Below are 19856 nucleotides of genomic sequence, written 5' to 3'. Positions count from 1 at the left end.
AACTCCGTATTTTAAAAGGTTATCTAAAGATGAATTTGTACATCTGCTGTATACTCTGTATTTCCTAGAAATCTGAGTGTTTATGATATTAATTACGAGCTTTTGTATGAGTCCTCTTTACTAAAAATCTGTATCTACTGATTTTTCAGTGATCTAATATATTCAAAAAGCTCAAATAGGAAAAAAAATAATTTTCAGGAACTAAAACTAATCAGTGAGGGGCACATTTATGCTAAATGATACTACCGGCATGGAGCATTATGATAATCTAGTTTATGTTATTATTTTATAGTTAGGGTAAGTGATGACCAGAAGTATTAGCAGACTTATAAGTTACAGAGCAAATTAGTGGCAGAGTTTCAAGTCTCTAGTGCATTTTTTATTATAATAATTATAAATTATTATTTTGACATATAGCATGTGGTATTTGCAGGGAAAAACTGGGTTGGAAAAGACATTTAATATTCTAATATCACTGTATTTCTTGCTGACAATTCTTTATCATTTAATATAATTTTGTTTGAGTTCAAAAAAATAATACACTTAAGTACCAACACAATTAAAACAAACAAAAATAGTTGAGCTGACAGGAAGACAAAAGAAATAGAATTGTACTAAAAGGAAAATGCAAGCTTCTTGTAGATTCCATGCATAAACTGACAGCAGTTTATAAAAGCAGTTTATAAAACACCACAATAAAGGGCGTTTTCAAAGTAAATTGGAGAGTTTAGTCAAGATCATAGGCAAAGAAACAACTTCCAACAATGGGCATTGTATGTACAGAACAGCTTACATTAAGTAGTATCTTTATGTTTCCATAATCTACTCTTTTTTGGTCTTAGTCACTTTACATTTCCTGTTTGATTGTTTCTTTTATAGCATGCATAATTTTCCAAGTTTAATAACATTATAATACAAATGATTTCCACAGTTTTGTAAAGTGAACAAAATATTTTCAAATTATTTTTTCTGAAATCTTTGACTTTTAAATTGGTAACGTTTTTCAATTATGTGTGGTGTTTATCCTGTATATTCTTCTTTGCAGCTTGAGAGAACTTTTAATATCAAGGAAATCCCAATTTTTTAAAAAATGTGCATAGATTTATTCTTCCTGTAAGTCTTTTCTTTTAACGTTTATTTATTTTTGAGACAGAGAGAGACAGAACATGAACAAGGGAGAGGCAGAGAGAGAGGGAGACACAGAATCTGAAACAGGCTCCAGGCTCTCAGCGGTCAGCACAGAGCCCTACGCCGGGCTCGAACTGATGGACCGTGAGATCGCCCCAGCCTAAGTGGGACGCTTAATCGACCGAGCCACCCAGGCACCCCTATTCTTCCTGTAAATCTTAACCATCCACACAGTTGTTGGCAGAAAGACAATTTCAGATTTAGAGGTAACGTGCTGGTTGTTCTGTAGAACTTCTACTCTTGTTTTCTTTTCTTTTGTGTTTTATTCATAACAGATATTTTGAGGCACATTGGATCTCTACCTGCTGCCTCGTTATTTGTTTCAACAAGTTTTTGTATAACAATATTATTCAAGGCCTTTTCCCCTTGAACACAATCTTTACTTGCACAATACTCCCAGGATTATTTTCTTCTAACCACCAGAATCACACCGTCAAGGTAAGGTTCTATTCTTTGATCACTTCTGTACCTAATCATAAAGAGTTGCTACAAAAAAGGCCAGAAATGGGCAGTTTATTGAACAATATAGTTATGAAATAAAATGATCCATGAGTTGAAAATATCATACAAAAGAAAACCAGGCTAGCATGGTTTTGTTTTTGTTGTCTTGTTTTGTTTTTAAAGCTGTACATTAAAGGTGGGTCCTACTTTTCATTTCTCACAAATAGTTCCAATACTTTGATTTATGGCTCTCCCTGAATTATTATTAGTAAAAATTTATTCAGGCGTCGCACAAATGTTGATCAATATGAATAGTGCAGTGCTCTTTGTCTCTTTTGTTTTGCTTTCAACACTATTTCAATAGAACATGGGATTGGGTGGTTGTGGTTTTGTTAGCTTTCCTTCATCGTGAACCATAAATATCCAGCTAATATGTTTTATTAATTCAAGAAATGGTGAACTCTGTTATTAGGTTAAAATTTTTCTTATCCTCCATTTATTTATTACAAAATCATTTATTAAATGCCTACTATATAATATCAATGGTCATAAGCAATAGGGAATCAAAAAGAATAAGATAGGTGTCCTCTGTCCATAACATTCTAACGGAGGAACTAAACCTACAATAAGTAAGCTGAAAAATTAGAGGTATTTGTCTTACTAAATGTTTTGAAGAAATACCATAGGGAAAAAGTGAATAAAGATGATATAAGGCAAAAATGTAAAAGACAAACAAACAGTGCCTTTTTCATAATGCTTCTCTGAAGAAGGAGTATTTAAGTAATGTACTAAAAAAAGAGGAATTATCTGTGAGAAGAGTAGAGGTACTATTTGTGAAAATGTTCACTATTGCAGAAAGAGATCATACAGAGAACACTGACATGTAGCAAATATACTAAAAATTGTTAAAAATACTTAAAAGAGGGGCGCCTGGGTGGCGTAGTCGGTTAAGCGTCCGACTTCAGCCAGGTCACGATCTCGCGGTCCGTGAGTTCGAGCCCCGCATCAGGCTCTGGGCTGATGGCTCGGAGCCTGGAGCCTGTTTCCGATTCTGTGTCTCCCTCTCTCTCTGCCCCTCCCCTGTTCATGCTCTGTCTCTCTCTGTCCCAAAAATAAATAAAAAACGTTGAAAAAAAAAAAAAAAAAAAAAAAAAAAAAAAAAAAATACTTAAAAGAATAAACTGATGGTTATCAGAGGGGAGGTGGGTGGGGGGATTGTGTTAAAAAGGTGATGGGGATTAAAGAGTGTACTTGTGATGAGCACCAGGTATTGTATGGAAATGATGAATCACTAAATTGTACCCCTTGAAACTAGTATTATACTGGAATTTAAATAAAAATTTTTTAAAAAAATAAAATAAAACATTATGGAACCTGTCAACATTTTACCAAATTGAATTAAATGAAAAGTGCACCTAAAGTAGTCTAGACAAGTAAGGGATTTACTTTCTTACCTAGCAAGGATTTTGCTGGTAGGCAATACAGATCTGTAAAAGTCTATCAATGAATCAGGCCATTTCTTTAGAAAGTAATTTTTATCACCATAGTCATTGACTTTTCCAGGAAGGAGAAAAGGGTAAGTTCAAGGGCAAAAGTGTCTGCTCTTTTCATCTGAAAAGAGTATTTTTTTAAAATCTTTGTTTACCTTGGGGAAGGAGAGAGAGAGAGAGAGGGAGAGAGAGAGACAGAGTGTGAGCGGGGAAGGGGCAGAGAGAGAGGGAGACACAGAATCCAAAGCAGGCTCGAGCTCGCAAACCACGATATCATGACCTGAGTCAAAGTTGGATGCTTAACCAACTGAGCCACCCAGGTGCCCCTAAAAAGAGTATCCTTTGTAGAAGATAGTAGGCTCTTCTCATATCTCACTGGTCAATTCTTCACATGGGCCACCCATAGAAAAGGATCCAGGATAATCCAGTTAATGCCAATACATAAAGCATGTCAAAGGGGACATAAGACTTCTATAGCAATAAATGAGTAAAGACAAAGGTTACAAGCATGATTTTGAGTAAAGCAACTCACAAACTGTAAAAACATATGTTCAAGCAAGTTTGAAATTATTTGTTACAATCTTATAAACATTATGAATCCTAATGTAGTTTTCCTGGAATTATCTTTTTTTCTTTTAATGTTTATGTCTGAGACAGAGATAGAGCATGAGTGGGGAGGGGCAGAGAGAGAGGGAGACACAGAATCCGAAGCAGGCTCCAGGCTCCAAGCTGTCAGCACAGAGCCCGACGCGGGGCTCGAGCTCACAAACTGTGAGATCATGACCTGAGCTGAAGTTGGTCGCTCAACCAACTGAGCCACCCAGGCGCCCCTTCTTGAATTATCTTAAAAGCAGCCTGAATTATCATAGTTCTCATAATGTCATCAGCAAAAGAAAGTCAAAAGGAAATTTGTGACTTACTTTTTATGGCTGTTTGAGATTAGAGGAAGAGGAAATTTAAGAGATTTTTTTTGTCCTTTGCTTATTTGCCTATTAGCACTGGCATCTCTAATATAGCCACCAAATAAATAGTAAGCTTAGGATCAAGTGTAAAGTATAATCCTGGCCACTGTGACAAACTGAAGATACATAATCTATCAAGACTCTTTTCATACAATGTAATTCATTATTGTTTTATTTTAGTGAGTCCAGAAACATGTTGACATAGCTCTCCACATCTTTCTTATAAAATATAAAGTTCGTTACCTTCAATAGTCTTGTTACAGATTGGCAAAGACTTTGCCTGCAATAGAACATGAATTTGAGTGAACTTGATTATAATGTTTCTTTTTTTTCCCATTAGAGGTGGTAAAGTTTTGTCTCTATGGAATATGTCAGCCAATGAATAATTACTAAGTTAATTTTCATCATCTGTTCTAAATAGATGATAATTTCCATCATGTCAAATTTTCAGAAGGCAGCTATTATTAAACTAAAATAATTATGTAAAATAGGGTAAAAACTGTACAAGTAATTAAAGAATAAACCTAAGCCTCACATGTGCTTAGCTCAACATTATTCTGAATAAAAGTGAAAAGGACAGCATCAGTGTGGGTTTTTAATGGAAATACATTTTTATTACTTAATGGCATAGCCTTTGGGAATTTATTTGGCAACTATCTATGAAAATCAGAAGTACATCTAAAACTTTATCACAGGGATTTTTTTTTTAACTTGAGAGACAACTCTTTGGCCATTATATTGTGTTTTATACTGCAAATATTATGATGTTATTGGCCTGTAGACTTATACAATTTAAGAAACTATTGGCTGAATAGGAGATGGTTTCTGACAGCAGATGCTGTTAGGATGGAATCTGAGAGAGAAACTATATATAATTCTCAGAATTCACTCTGATACCTATTTACTGACCTACATGAGACACATTAAAGACTCAGAACTGAGCAACCTTCTCTTTTAAGTTTATTTTGGAAAAAAAAAAATAAAGAAACAACTGCTGTCCTTCTGTTAACTAACTCTTACCAGTACTTGAAATTTACTATTTCTAATTGATTAGTATAATAAGTAAGTAGGTAGTGACCTTTCTTAGAGGTTAAAGCGGTAATGTTAGTAACTTCATGTAGTTCAGTCTAATATGTTTGGTGTTTTTCCTTATACTTCTGCATTTCTATATGAATATAGTTGGTGTTCATATGCAATATATGTGTTTAATATTGCTTATAACATTAGTACATAAAATTGAGGGGATAAATTGGCTCTACTTCCCCTTAAAATGATACATTATATTTTATTTTTAAAGATACTACCTCTATGACCAATTAATAAATTATTTAGTATTTAGTGTAAAATTTTGAGAAACTGTAATTAGTAAAGTAAACATGAAATCTTAAAAAAAAGATTTATTTATTTTTGAGGATGAGAGCACAAGCAGGGGAAGGGTAGAGAGAGAGGGGGACAGAAGACCAAGCAGGCTCTGTGTTGACAGCAGTGAGCCAGATGAGGGGCTCGTACTCACAAACCATGAGATCATAACGTGAGCCAAAGTTGGACGCTCAACCAGCTGAGCCACCCAGGTGCCCTAAAATCTCGATTTCAAATGATTACTATATAGTTTTTTAAAAAATGAATAATCAGGAGAATCTAGGTGGCTCAGTTGGTTGAGCGTCCAACTCTTGATTTTGGCTTGGGTCATGATCCCAGGGTCATGGAATTGAACCCCGTGTCAGGCTCCACACTTAGAGTGGAGCCTGCTCATCACTCTCTCTCTCTCTTTCTCTCTCTCTCTCTCTCTTTCTCTCTCTCTCTCTCTCTGCTCCTCTACCCCACTCATTCTCTCTCTTTCTCTCAAATAAATAATAAAAGATAATGAATAATTATATTTTTTCTTTGGTAAGATATGCAATATTTTTTGATGATAATTTATCGGAAAATAAATTCAGTCTATAAGTGAATTTCAGATATATTTGATAGATTTCTTTAATTACTCTTCAGTATTGATGATTAAAAAACACTTCTCAATTATGATTAAAATTCATGGAATATAATCATAATCTTCACAACTTTTACATGCATTTCATATTTTATCATTTTTCAAATATAAAAATTTAATTGCAGGAGAAGATAATATTTTATAAAAATATTTAAAAATTTTAATGTTTATTAAATGTTATAAAATGTAATGTTTATTAAATACTAAAAAATGGAATTTTTTAAGTATTATTTTTGAGAGAGAGATAGAGACCCAGCACGAGCAAGGGAAGGGCAGAGAAAGATGGAGACACAGAATCTGAAGCAGGGTCCAGGCTCTGAGCTGTGAGCATCGAGCTGGATGTGGTGCTTGAACCCATGAACAGTGAGATCATGACCTGAGAGGAAGTCTGATGTTACTCGACTGAGCCACCCAGGTACCCTTCTAAAAAATATTATTTAAATATCCAAGATAGATAGATTTTACACATAGACATGTACACACATTTATACTACTGTATTTTTTTTTTTTTAAATGAGAGAGCACAGCAGCCAAGGAAGGAAAAAGTCCAAACAGGTTCCACACACAGTGCGGAGCCCCACGCGGAGATTGATCCCACAATTGTGAGATCATGACCTGAGCCCAAATCAAGAGTCAGACACCCAGGGGCCTCAATGCTAGCGTAATGTTATTCAAGATGATTCAAATGAACATTTTTACCACTTATGTTTGATGTTCATTAAAGAAAAAAAAGATAGATAATTATTTTTTAAACTGAATAAGTTATATTGAAGTGACCAAATGACAAGAAATTCATTTTACCTTTTTTAGTTGTAAAACAGATTAAGGAATTAATATTCAAAGTAGGATCCTCACTATCATTGATTAAATTGGCTTAATTGGTGGGTTGAGAAATTCAAAGTTCTCATAAATTAAAAATGCATACTTATAAATAATATAGCCATTATTCAATTCTTTCCCGCCAATTTCATTTCCACAAAATTTGGTTTTTTAAAATGAAGTTACAAGTGTTGTCTTTGACATTTTAATGAAGGAAAAGTAAAGTAACATTGTGATAATGGTGCGTCATCATGAAATTTTATGGACACACATACACAAATGATGAATAAAACTGATGAAATAGGACTTGAGCATTTGCAATATATTTACTTTGCCAATATTTATCTCAATTTGGTAATTTGATGTAGATGAAATCTCTAAGAATTTAAGTAACTTATTTTAAAATAATGTGAATAAAAATCTGTGTATGTATATTTTCTAGTAACTTGGATTTCAACTTATTTCTCTACTTCCGTTTACTGTTTCCTATACCAATTCATTACTTTTGCCAATCAAAAGAACTTTGTCTGAATATATTTATGTATTTTAACATTATATTACGTAAATACTGTTTCATGAAGAAATGCATCAATTCTGACCCAATATCAGAATTGATAGGGGACATTTTAGGTCATTTTTAAAAATCCAATGTGTTTGTTGTCTACAAAGTGAATGACAAATGGGAAATAGGTGAATATTGGGTTTTCCCCTAATCATCTCATTTGGATAGCCATAAATTGGATTTTTATATTTACACGTAAACCTGTTATCTCTCTGAACTAGGATTAGGTGGCTTTGCTTTGGAGGTACACATGCACACATACAACAAAACGCTCAAAGCTAAAACTGAACTCATATAAATGAGGTTTGTTAGATTTGGTGTTCTAAATATTGGTTGATGTTATACCTTAGGTCAGGATTAGAATACCTCCAGTTACTGAGAATAAGGAAAGCTAAGTGGAGCTTAAATAAATAAATTGACTTGAGACCATTGTGTGGCTAGACAATGCACTGGCAGTTGTTAATAGGAGCATTGGTAATACATGCACCATATCCAAACAGTGTGTCCCCAACATTTGATATATTTTGTTGTTGTTTCACTCAGGTATTTTATTTCATGTGATTTTTAAAATATATGGTCAACTTTATCAATCTTTTCACTAATGGTTTCTAAGGTATAAATCACAATTCTATAGACTTTTTCCATTCAGAAGAATTCTCTTTTCTTCTAGAACTTTTTTTTTAAGCTAAATTTAGATATTAAAAAAGTCATTTGCCTGAGGGAGCTTGGGAAGATGGCAGGGTTGGAGGACCCTAAGCTCACTTCCTCCTACATTTTCAACTAGATATTAACCACATTCAAGTCAATAAACTGGAGAGTGACCTGAACACTGGCAGAGAAAACTCCGCAATTAAATGTAGAGAAGCTGCATCTGAAAGGTTAGGAAAGTCAGAAAGGTGGAGACAGGTTGCCTACAGGAGGGAGGGAACTGCGAGTGCAGAGAGGGCAGAAAAACAGGCCCTTGCATCAGGGAGCTCACATGGGAAAGACTAAGCCCCAGAAAGTTTGGCTTTAAAAACAGAGGAGCTGAATCTGTGACTGTAAAATGGTGGGATTTGGAGTCTGGAGCTTTAAAAGTCAGCTGACTCAGCACTGGGTGAGCCCAGAGGACTAGTGATGACTGGGTTACTACCCTTAACAAGACAGAAACCTGTGAGAAGAGGCAACATAAAAATGGCATTTTATATACCACCGGGCAAATAAGAAAGAGATCTGTTCATACTGATTTCAAGGCATGTTGGGGACTTCTCCAAAAACAAGAGAGCTGGAAGGCACCATATTCCTCCCTCACACCATAAAATAAACACAAAGACACCTGTGGGAGGCAGGATTGCTCAGAACTTGCTATCTAACCTGCAAGCAGTGCACTATGTCCATGAGTTCTCCTGCCCCCATAGACCATATGCATCCACTGCACCCAGCTGAGTGCCCCCAATCACCTTTGTGCACCACAACCAGGCATTGCTGTGCCTAGCCTTTCACTGCTAGCTGCCCTGGATTGCAGCCTTCAGCTGATACAGCACTTCAGGGGATCTGGCATAGGACTGTGGTCCAGCACAAATTTGGCTAACACTGCTGGTCTAATCCAAAGATCCCTGGCAGGCACACCCTTCAGCACTGGCCTGGCTGGGTCTTGTTAATGCCACAGAGATAAAGCACAGACCAAAACAAGCAGAAATACAGTGTCAAAGACTTCAACAACAACAACAAAAAAGTGACTCAGACACAACAGCAGGGCATAAGCAACACACATAGGATACTCTCCTGAAGTATCAGGTTCTGGTGAACAAGGGACACTGCACTCCAGGGCACTCCAAGGCCTCTTCTTAATAAAGTCACTATGTTCAAGAACAGAAGAAGAGCTGACTTTCTTAATACACAGAAACAGACATAGAGAAGCAGACAAAATGAGGAGACAAAGAAATTTATCTCAGTTGAAAGAACAGGATAAAGCCACAGCCAGAGATCTAACCAAAACATATAAATAACATGTCTGACAGACAATTTAAGGCAATGATCATAAGGATATTCACTGGACTTGAGAAAAGAGTGGAAGACATGAATGAGACCCTTAACATAAAGATAAGGACTAATATAGCAAAGATAAAGGACACAACAAATGAAATGAGAAACACAATTGATGGAATGAACAGCAAGATGGAATAAGCAGAAAAAAGAATTAGTGACCAAGAAGACAGAGTTATGGAAAGTAATCAAGTGGAACAAAAAAGAGAAAAAAGAATTACACAAAGTAATAATAGACTTAGGAACTCAGTGGCTCCCTCAAACATAACAACATTCATATTATAGGAATCCCTGAAGAAGAAGAGAGAAAAAAGCAGGCAGAAAATTTATTTGAAGAAATAGCTGAAAACTTCCCTAATTTGGGGAAGGAAACAGATATCAAAATCCAGGATGCACAAAGAACCCTCAACAAATCAACAAAAGCAGATCCACACCAAGATATATTCAATTATGTGTAAAATATAGTGATAAACAATTTTAAAAGCAGCAAGACGAAAGAAGTCATTAACTTACAAGGGGAAACCCATAAGGCTAGTAGGAGATTTTTTAGCAGAAAATGTGGAAGCCAGAAGGGAGTGATATGATATATTCAAAGTACTGAATGGGAAAAATATGCAGTCAAGAATATGCTATCTAGCAAGGTTAGCGATTCAGAATGGAAGGAGAGATAAAGAGTTTCCAGACAAACAGAAACTAAAGGAATTCATGACCATTAAATAAACTGTGCAAGAAATATGTATTATATTATGTATTATATTATATTATGTATTATATATATGTATTATAATATTATATATATATGTATTTATTTATCCTCCCCCCCCCCCCAGGTAGCTTTACTGGTGAATTGTTTTTTTTAATTAAATATAATTTATTGTCAGATTGGTTTACATACAACACCAAGTGCTCATCCCAACAGGTCCCCTCCTCAATGCTCATCACCCACTTTCCCCTCTTCCACCCCCCACAACCCTGTTTATTCTCACTTTTTAAGAGTCTCTTATGGTTTGCCTCCCTCCCTCTCTAACTTTTTTTTCCCTTTCCCTTTCCCCTCCCCCATGGTCTTCTGTTAAGTTTCTCAGGATCCACATATGAGTGAAAACATGTGCTATCTGTCTGTCTCTGGCTGACTTATTTCACTTAGCATAGTACCCTCCAGTTTCATCCATGTTGCTGCAAATGGCCAGATTTCATTCTTTCTCACTGCCAAGTAGTATTCCATTGTACATATAAACCACATCTTCTTTATCCATTTGTCAGTTGATGGACATTTAGGATCTTTCCATAACTTGGCTATTGTTGAAAGTGCTGCTGTAAACATTGGGGTACATGTGCCCCTATGCATCAGCACTCCTGTATCCCTTGGGTAAATTTCTAGCAGTCTACAAGAAATATTAAAAGGGACTCTGTGAGTGGAAAGGAAAGACCAAAAGTGACAGTGTAGAGGTAGGAAAAACGAAAACAATAAAAATGAATATTTCTGCAAAAAAAAATCAGTCAAGGAACTCACAAAAAAGGATGTAATAACATACACCTAAAATGTGGGGAGCAGAGGAGAAAAAATGGTTTCAAAATTAAATGACCATCAACTTAATACCAGACAGCTATATGCAGAAAAGGTTATATGGAAACCTAAACATTGATATGAGTGGGGTGTAAAAATATCCTACTATTATTGTATTATTATAGATTAGTTCTTTTATGTTTATTATTAACTGTTTTATATATTTGAGTGCTCTTATGTTGGGTGCATAAATATTTGCCACTGTTCTATATTCTTGTTGGATTGTCCCCTTTATTAGTATACAGTGTCCCTCTTTGTCTTTTGTTAACACTCTTTGTTTTAAAGCTTATTTTGTCCAATATAAGAATTGCTACTCTGGCTTTCTTTTGACATCCATTTGCATGATAGATGCTATTGTTTATTTTTTACTGTTATTTCTGAATAATTATGCTCTCATTTTTTTAAAGTTCATTCATTTTTGGGAGAGAGAGAGACATAGAGCACGAATGGGGGAAGGGCAGAAGAGGAGACACAGAATTCGAAGCAGGCTCCAGGCTCTGAGCTGTCAGCACAGAGCCCAACACGGGGCTTGAACCCACAAACAGTGAGCTCATGACCTGAACTGAAGATGGACGCTTAACCAACTGAGCCACCCAAGCGCCCCCTGAATAATTATGCTTTCTATTAGTTTCCAATAACAATGATCCATTCTAATTCAAGCAGAAAGTCATTTAATTTAGAGAATGGGAGAGCTGCATTAGTAGACCCTACTTGTCATAGAACAGCAAAACAGTCTGTCAGAGGAACAATGATGTATTCCAGGGTTTCAAAGTGGAGTAATCAGGAAGCCATGTCAAAAGTACTGCTTCCAAGACCACACTACTTGTTCTACAGTCCCCACAACCAAACTGCTTGATCCCACCATGACATCCACATTCATAGCCCTCCCCTCAAAATATCCATGTCTGTCTTCAAAATCTGGCCCACATGCAGCTTTTGGGTGGAAGCTATTTTCCATGTTAAAATCAGAATTGCTTGACAATTTGGGAAGCCAGAGCTTTTGCATTCCATTCTCTCACACACGGTAAAGCACATGAGAGAACCATTCTACAATATCTACCATACAGATATTCTTAAATTAATTTTATTTAGCTATAATGCTTTCACCCAATAGTCTGCAATAACTTTTCTTTTAAATCTAAATATTCAAGCATTACTGTAGTCATTAGCATCCACATGGCAAATGTATTATACACATTTATGAAAATATAAATTCCTGCTCTAATTCAATAACCCCCACTCATTCTATAATTTACCCATAATTTTATTTTTTAAAGAAATATTTATTATTTATTTTTGAGAGGGAGAGGGAGAGAGAGAGAGAGAGAGAGAGAGAGAGAGAGAGGAGAGTGTGAGTGGGGAGGGGCAGAGAGAGAGGGAGACACAGAATCTGAAGCAGGCTCTAGGTTCTGAGCCGTCAGCACAAAGCCCCATGCAGGGCTTGAACTCATGAACTGCGAGATCATGACCTGAGCCAAAGTTGGATGCTTAACCCACTGAACCACCTAGGCGCCCCTCCCCATATTTTTCTTTAAAGAGCATGCTGAAAACCTTACTCTTGTTTATGAACCTTTGAGCATTAACAATACCCAGTGCTGAATAATCAAGAACTATTTTTAGCTATTATTCCATGGTCAACTATATACTACATTTTGTTGCAGAAAAACTTAATTCAGCTTTTGTTTAGCTTTTACTAATTGAGCATACTCTATCGTCATTTTATGTGTGGCTTTTTTTTTTTTAATTTTTTTTTTCAGCGTTTTTATTTATTTTTGGGACAGAGAGAGACAGAGCATGAACGGGGGAGGGGCAGAGAGAGAGGGAGACACAGAATCGGAAACAGGCTCCAGGCTCCGAGCCATCAGCCCAGAGCCTGACGCGGGGCTCGAACTCACGGACCGCGAGATCGTGACCTGGCTGAAGTCGGACGCTTAACCGACTGTGCCACCCAGGCGCCCCTATGTGTGGCTTTTTTAAACAGTAGAGAGGAGCGCCTGGGTGGCTCAGTCGGTTGAGCGTCTGACTTCAGCTCAGGTCATGATCTCCTAGTCTGTGAGTTCGAGCCCTGCATCAGGAGGTATGCTGACAGCACAGAGCCTGGATTCTGTTTCGGATTCTGTGTCTCCCTCTCTCTCTGACCCTCCCCTGTTCATGCTCTGTCTCTCTGTGTCTCAGAAATAAATAAACGTTAATAAAAAAAATTTAAATAAAAAAAAGTAAACAGTGGAGAAATTGGCATGTTCCTCCATGTGGTGGCCTTAATGTAGAGATATTTATGCTTCAGATGAAAATGGAACAGATAGGCTTTTTTTTTAAATTGAGAAAATCCTGTATTAGAAAATTCAACCTTGAACCCATCTAGCTCTTAGCAGTCTTGAACTTGCAGTGCTTAGCAGTAATCCAGCTGCTATCACTACTATTCGTACTGCTTACTACTATAATATATATACTCTAATTAATGTATTTTATGATTGATATTATAATTCATATATCTTATACATTAACACAACTTGAAAATAGCAAACACTTAAAACATTATCAAAATTGTTTGAAATGTATGAAAAAGAGAATATCTCTCAAGTTCCACAGTTAGAGTCTATAGTAAAACATTCTAATTATGGTGTTCATCATAAAACACAAGAGTAAGTGATTTAATACTCAATTATTTAAATGAATCTCTCTCCTTGCTTCTACCTTTGATGTTGTATCTCCTTAATTTCATTGCATTTTAAAGGGTAATTAATATAGTAGACATAAAACTTTCAACTAACTGATGTATTTATTACTGAAAACTTCATTTGTCTGTTTTCACAAAGGTAAAATCTAACTCAATGTACATGTTTCAATTCTCCTTCTCGAAGGTATTATTTTTAATTGAGTCTTGCAAATTGATTTAATTAGCCTAGTTTTGCTTTATTCTCAGGCTGTTATATTTCAATTATTATAGGATGAGGGCTTTGTTACACATTTAAAATTCATTTTACTCTGAAGTGAGATCTTGCATACAGAATACCACATCTGCAGCAGCAATCCAGCCCCACCATCATAAAGTTAGGAGAAAGGGAAGGATAAGAAGCTTGGAAAATATACAGCTCCACATGGAGAACCTAATACAAAATTGAAAAAAAAATTAAAATTCACACTATGTGTCTTTCTTTTCATAATGTGAGATAAACACACTCACACAACTCACACATATTTACACAATTTTAAAACACACTGCTTAGTTTTTAGACTCAAATGTCACAATAATTTGGCACAATCTAAAAATAATAAAATTTTTATGAAACATCAGCATGTAGTGTTTGAAACTCATTACTTAGGGCACAAGACCTGGGAAAGATTTCTGAGGTTTTATATAAAATTCGCTTACTCAACTGAATTTTCTTTCACCTTTGAATCAAAAAATTCAATTCTAAGCATTATCTTCCTGTCAAGTTGCAAAACTTGTTATCATAATGTAATTATTTAAATTATATAAAATGGAAAGTGCATTTTTTTATTTTAAAATTAATATCTGTTAGTAAACAGTAGATTTTATAGAATAATTTTCTTAAGTTTATTTATTTTGCACAGAGCCTAACTAACACAGGGCACGAGCTCACAAACTGTAAGATTCTGATCTGAGCCCAAACCGAGAATCAGATGCTTAACTGACTGAGCCACCCAGGAGCCCTTAGAATACAATTTTAACGTTTTTTTTGTTTGTTTGTTTGTTTTTTGTTTTTTTTTTATTTTTGGGACAGAGAGAGACAGAGCATGAACGGGGGAGGGGCAGAGAGAGAGGGAGACACAGAATCGGAAACAGGCTCCAGGCTCCGAGCCATCAGCCCAGAGCCTGACGCGGGGCTCGAACTCACGGACCGCGAGATCGTGACCTGGCTGAAGTCGGACGCTTAACCGACTGCGCCACCCAGGCGCCCCTAGAATACAATTTTAAAAGTTGCCCACAATCAGCAAAACTAAGTACTATTATCGGTTGCTGTGCATAATTTTTATATTTCCTTTTGAAAATTCTATATCTGATCCTGTCTACATTAGTATTAGCCAATAGAAATACAATGCATGCCACTTAGGTAATTTTTAATTTTCTGATACATTGAATGATGTAAAAGGAGATGGGAGAAATCAATTTTAATAACATTTTATTGTACCCAATATGTACAAAATATGTAACATGTGGATGGTTAGTTTTATGTGAACCTCGTGCCACAGTACCCAGATTTTTTTTAGTGACATTTATTTGTTTATTTATTTAGTTAGCTTATTTATTTTAAGAAAGAGAGAGAGAGAGAAAGGGAGGGGCTGAGGCAGAAAGAGAATCCTAAGCAGGCTCCTTTGCTATCAGCAAGGAGCCTGATGCGGGGCTCAATTTCATGAACTGAGAGATCATGACCTGAGCCGAAATTGAGAGCTTAACCAACTGAGCCACCCAGGTGCCCCCACAGTGCCCAGGCTTTTGCCCACGCATTATTCTAGATGTTTCTGTGAAGGTGGTTTTAGATGAAAGTATCATTTAAACCAGTAGACTTTGAATAAAACAGATTGTTCTCTAGGATGTGAGCCTCATCCAAACACTTTACGGCCAGAATAGAATTAGACTGATCCCTGAGCAGGAAGGGATTCTGCCATCAGATGGCCTGTGGACCTTAATTGTAAATTAAGCTCTTCCCTGAATATCTAGCCTGATGGCCAAGCTTGCAGATTTGGGACTTCCCAACCTCCATTATTGTGTTATCTAACTCCTTAAAATAAATCTCCCTCTTTCTTTTTGTCTCTCTCAAGTATACACACACACACACACACACACACACACACACACACCCCAGCACTCCTGTTTCTCTGGTGGAGAATCCTAATAAAACATGTAATGAATATAAAATATTAATGAGTTATTTTGCATTTATTTTTTTATTTTAAATCCAGTGTATGTCCATTTTTTAATACTAATTCATCAAAATTCTGTGTGTATTTAAGACAATACATCTAATTGAAATTAGCCACATTTTGAGTGACCAAAAACCAGATGGGACTAGCGGCTGCCATAGTGGATGATACATGTCTGTGGTATGTGAAGCTTGTTACATACTTAAACTTGTCTAATAAGTTAAGGAGTGGGTAAAATGTAATAGAGAGGGAAGGCTTGGGAAATAGAAGGTCTAAAATGCCTGGGTGGCTCAGTGGGTTAAGCATCTGACTCTTGATTTTGGCTCAGGTCATTAATTATCTCACAGTCATGATACGGAGCCCCATGTGGGCTCCACAACGGATGTAGAGCTTGCTTAAGATTCTTTCTTCCTGAGTCACCTGAGTGGCTCAGTTGGTTAAGCATTCGACTCTTAATTTCAGCTCAGGTCATGATATAACAGTTTGTGAGTTTGAGCCTCGTATGGGGCTCTGCACTGATAGCATGGAGCCTGCTTGGGATTCTCCTTCTCCCTCTCTCTCTGCCTGTCCCTTGCTCTTTCTCTTTCAAAATAAATTTGAAAACTTAAAAAAAAAAAGACTCTTTCTCCCTCTACCCCCACTCATTCTCTCTCTCTCTTTCTCTCTCTCTCTAAAAAAAAAAAAAAGAAAAAGAAAAGAAATAGAAGGTCTGATAAGCCCTACTGTATTAAACATAACCTGATGCTTACTTGAACTATTACAGGGGGAATCAATTTTTATTTTTAATTGTTATTAAATGCTAGTAGGTCAGCTATAACATTTGCTTTGGGGAGAAATCGAAATGAGATTTTTTTGCATTTTTTTTCAATCTTTCTGTTTTGAGGTCTTAAAATGAAGTCTCATTCTGAATAGTGGTGATGGCTCATGTAAAATAAAAAGGTTAATTGGAATATAGAAAATAATTAATGAAAATCTATACATGGTGAGTAACCATTCCAATTAATTCCCTCCCATTCTTATAACTTTGAAAAATACTTTAAATTGTTGATATTAAAAAAAACTGAAGATATCTAATTCTGAATACATGTAATATTTTTTTTCTTTTTCTTTTAATCACAGGAAGACCATTTTCTTGTGTTTTACATGACAGGGAAGCTTCTTTTTTTTTTAATGTTTATTTTTGAGATAGAGAGACAGAGACACAGAGTGCAAGCAGGGGAAGGGCAGAGAGAGAGACACACACACAAAATCAGAAGCAGGCTCCAGGCTCTGAGCTGTCAGCACAGAGCCTGATATGGGGCTTGAACCCAGAAACCATGAGATCATGACCTGACCAGGAAACTTCCTAAGTAGTTAGGAATACATACTTAATTAGTAAAATGTCTGAGAAACAAAGCTCATATTTTGTTTGTTTTCTTTTCCCTATTGTCCAATTTTAAAGTTATTTTTTTCTATTTGCTATTTCCAAATTACTAGCAAATGGAAGAAAAAGTGAAATATGTTTCTTAAAAGTCATACATTATTTATGATATCTTCCACAAATGCCAAAGTTCACACAAAACTCCTTTCTCATAAGTAGTAACTCTCATAATTCCTTTTGCAAGTCTTTGCCTGGCTTTTCAGGTAACTTTAACTGAATAAAGGGTGTAGTTATTAAATATACTTATTTCTTCTCAATATTTCCCTAAACAGATGAATTTTAGGGACTGGCTGAAATGGTACAGAAACCCCTCCAACATGATTCTTGGTTGATCTTTCATCTGAAATGCTTTTAATGAGATAGCCCCATCTTTATACCCTCCTTCATGCATCATTCTGCTCTTATTATCAGTTCATCCAATTTTTTCTATACCAGTCAGTATCATCTGGGTGCTCTGTTGAATGACTGCTTTCCAAAAACTGTCTTACCCAGGGTAATCGTCTAACAAGAAGTGGGAAAGAATCCATATGTAAAAGCATTATAGCAGTTCTGACTAAATAAAAGGGTAATTCAGTTATTCTTTGCAAAGATTATTTCAAACTATATAGCTTCAGAATAGTTTTTGATTCAGAATAGTTAAGGGAATCTGGACTCAGGGGATGCCATTAAATGACATAACCTCTCAGACACAGAATGGTTTCTCAAGCTCCTAACACATAAACATATATAAATGCATGTCAAAAAAAGATGGTCCAGTTTCAAAATAACCACTTTCATAATAGCTTGTTTCTAAAACATCCCAGTATTTTTTTAATGTATCTTTACCTAGCAAAATGTGTGAGTATTTGATTAAGCAAAAGTTTTTTTAATCTGAAGAGGAGAGTACAAAAACATATCATTTTTACAATTATAGGACAAATACATTTATATTTTAACATGTAGAAGGAATAGTAGCAGAAGGTGAATGAGAAAATACAAGTTCTCACGCATGTAATTGCATGACAAGTAGAAAGTTAGGGCACAATTCAGCAGTCAATAGGGAATATTTACAAGTTGTAAGTCAGAAAAGTTACATGAGGGGCCCCTGGGTCGCTCTGTCAGTTAAGCTATCCGATTCTTGAGTTTGGCTCAGTTCATGATCTCACGGTGGTGAGATGGCGCCCTGGGTAGCACTTCACGCTGGATGTGGAGACTGCTTGGGATTCTCTGTCTCCCCGTCTCTCTGCCCCCACCCCTCTTTCCCTCTCTCTCTCTCTCAAAAAAAAAAAATTACATGATTAGAATTGAGTTTTAAAAATATAACTCAAGGCAGACACCATAAGGAGATTCTAAAAAGTAAAGGTAGGTTAAAAGACCATCTTGTTAGCACAAGAAAGCATAAATGGAGGGCTGATTAGAGATTGCAGTCTTCAGTGTGGCAAGGCAAAGAACAATATGGGAATATATTTCATGTGTAGAATCAAGAGGGCATGGCTTACCAAATTGTGATGTCATGAAAGGATGGGGAAAAAATAACAACAAAAAATTCACCAAATTTTATTTCTTTAGAAAAATATATGCAATAACTTATAGGAGCCCTTTAGATTTAGAAATTGAAACGTTACTGCAAATAGAATTAATGTCATAATAATGATCATGAGTCGGATTTTCAGAAAATTTTGAAAAGCATCTTATTTCCTGCCTAAATAAAGCATAAAAGTCTAGCATGAAACTTACTGCCTTCTGGAAATAGATCAACCCAGTACCGCACATCTTCCCCCATCACATAAGAACTCACATACGTAGCCACAGTATTTTATTTTTAACAATTGAAACAAAGATGTGTGGTGTTAACCTGATGTTTTCTTCCCCGTGGAGAGATACTGAATAATTTATATCTCCTGACTGTTCTCTCCACTCCTCACACACACTTCCCAGTATCAATGAATTATCTTGATACATTTGGTAGGAGAAATTCATTGTATATAGACCAGCAGCTTCTTTCTTCTTTGAGGAGACATGAAATTGTGTTTTCTCCTTTGCTCCTATACATCATGAAATTTAACTCCGGTTCATTGTGGCCTCTATTTTGATAAGTAAGTATATACAATCATGGGTTTTAGTATTAGAAATCTTAGAGGCGGTAGCTTCAAATCCAGCTGTTTTTCATACTCAATTCATTAGTATTGTCATTTTTCACACATTAAATATTCATCAAATATCTACTATGTGCAGCACTGTTCTAGAGATGAAAGATACAGAAGTGAACTTCACAAAAAGCACTATACAGATCTCACTTGATACGCATTAAAAGGGATATGTGGGCTCCTGACATCTTCCTTGTCTTATTCCTCAATTGTTTTATAATTTGACTAAGAGAAAACAGTGTTATTGAATCTTATCCCCACTGCCCCTCACTCCAAATCATCTTGCTTTTAAACACTTCCCTAAATTCCATTCCTACTGTCATGTCTTGACTGTGTTCTTCTCTACTCTTCCTTCCTTCTTCCTTCCTTCCTCCCTTCCTTCCTC

Source organism: Neofelis nebulosa, chromosome 3 (genome assembly GCF_028018385.1).
Source record: "Neofelis nebulosa isolate mNeoNeb1 chromosome 3, mNeoNeb1.pri, whole genome shotgun sequence".
NCBI classification, from domain to species: Eukaryota; Metazoa; Chordata; class Mammalia; order Carnivora; family Felidae; genus Neofelis; species Neofelis nebulosa.
The sequence above is the reverse complement of the archived record's forward strand: the minus strand, read 5'-3'. Positions refer to the sequence as shown.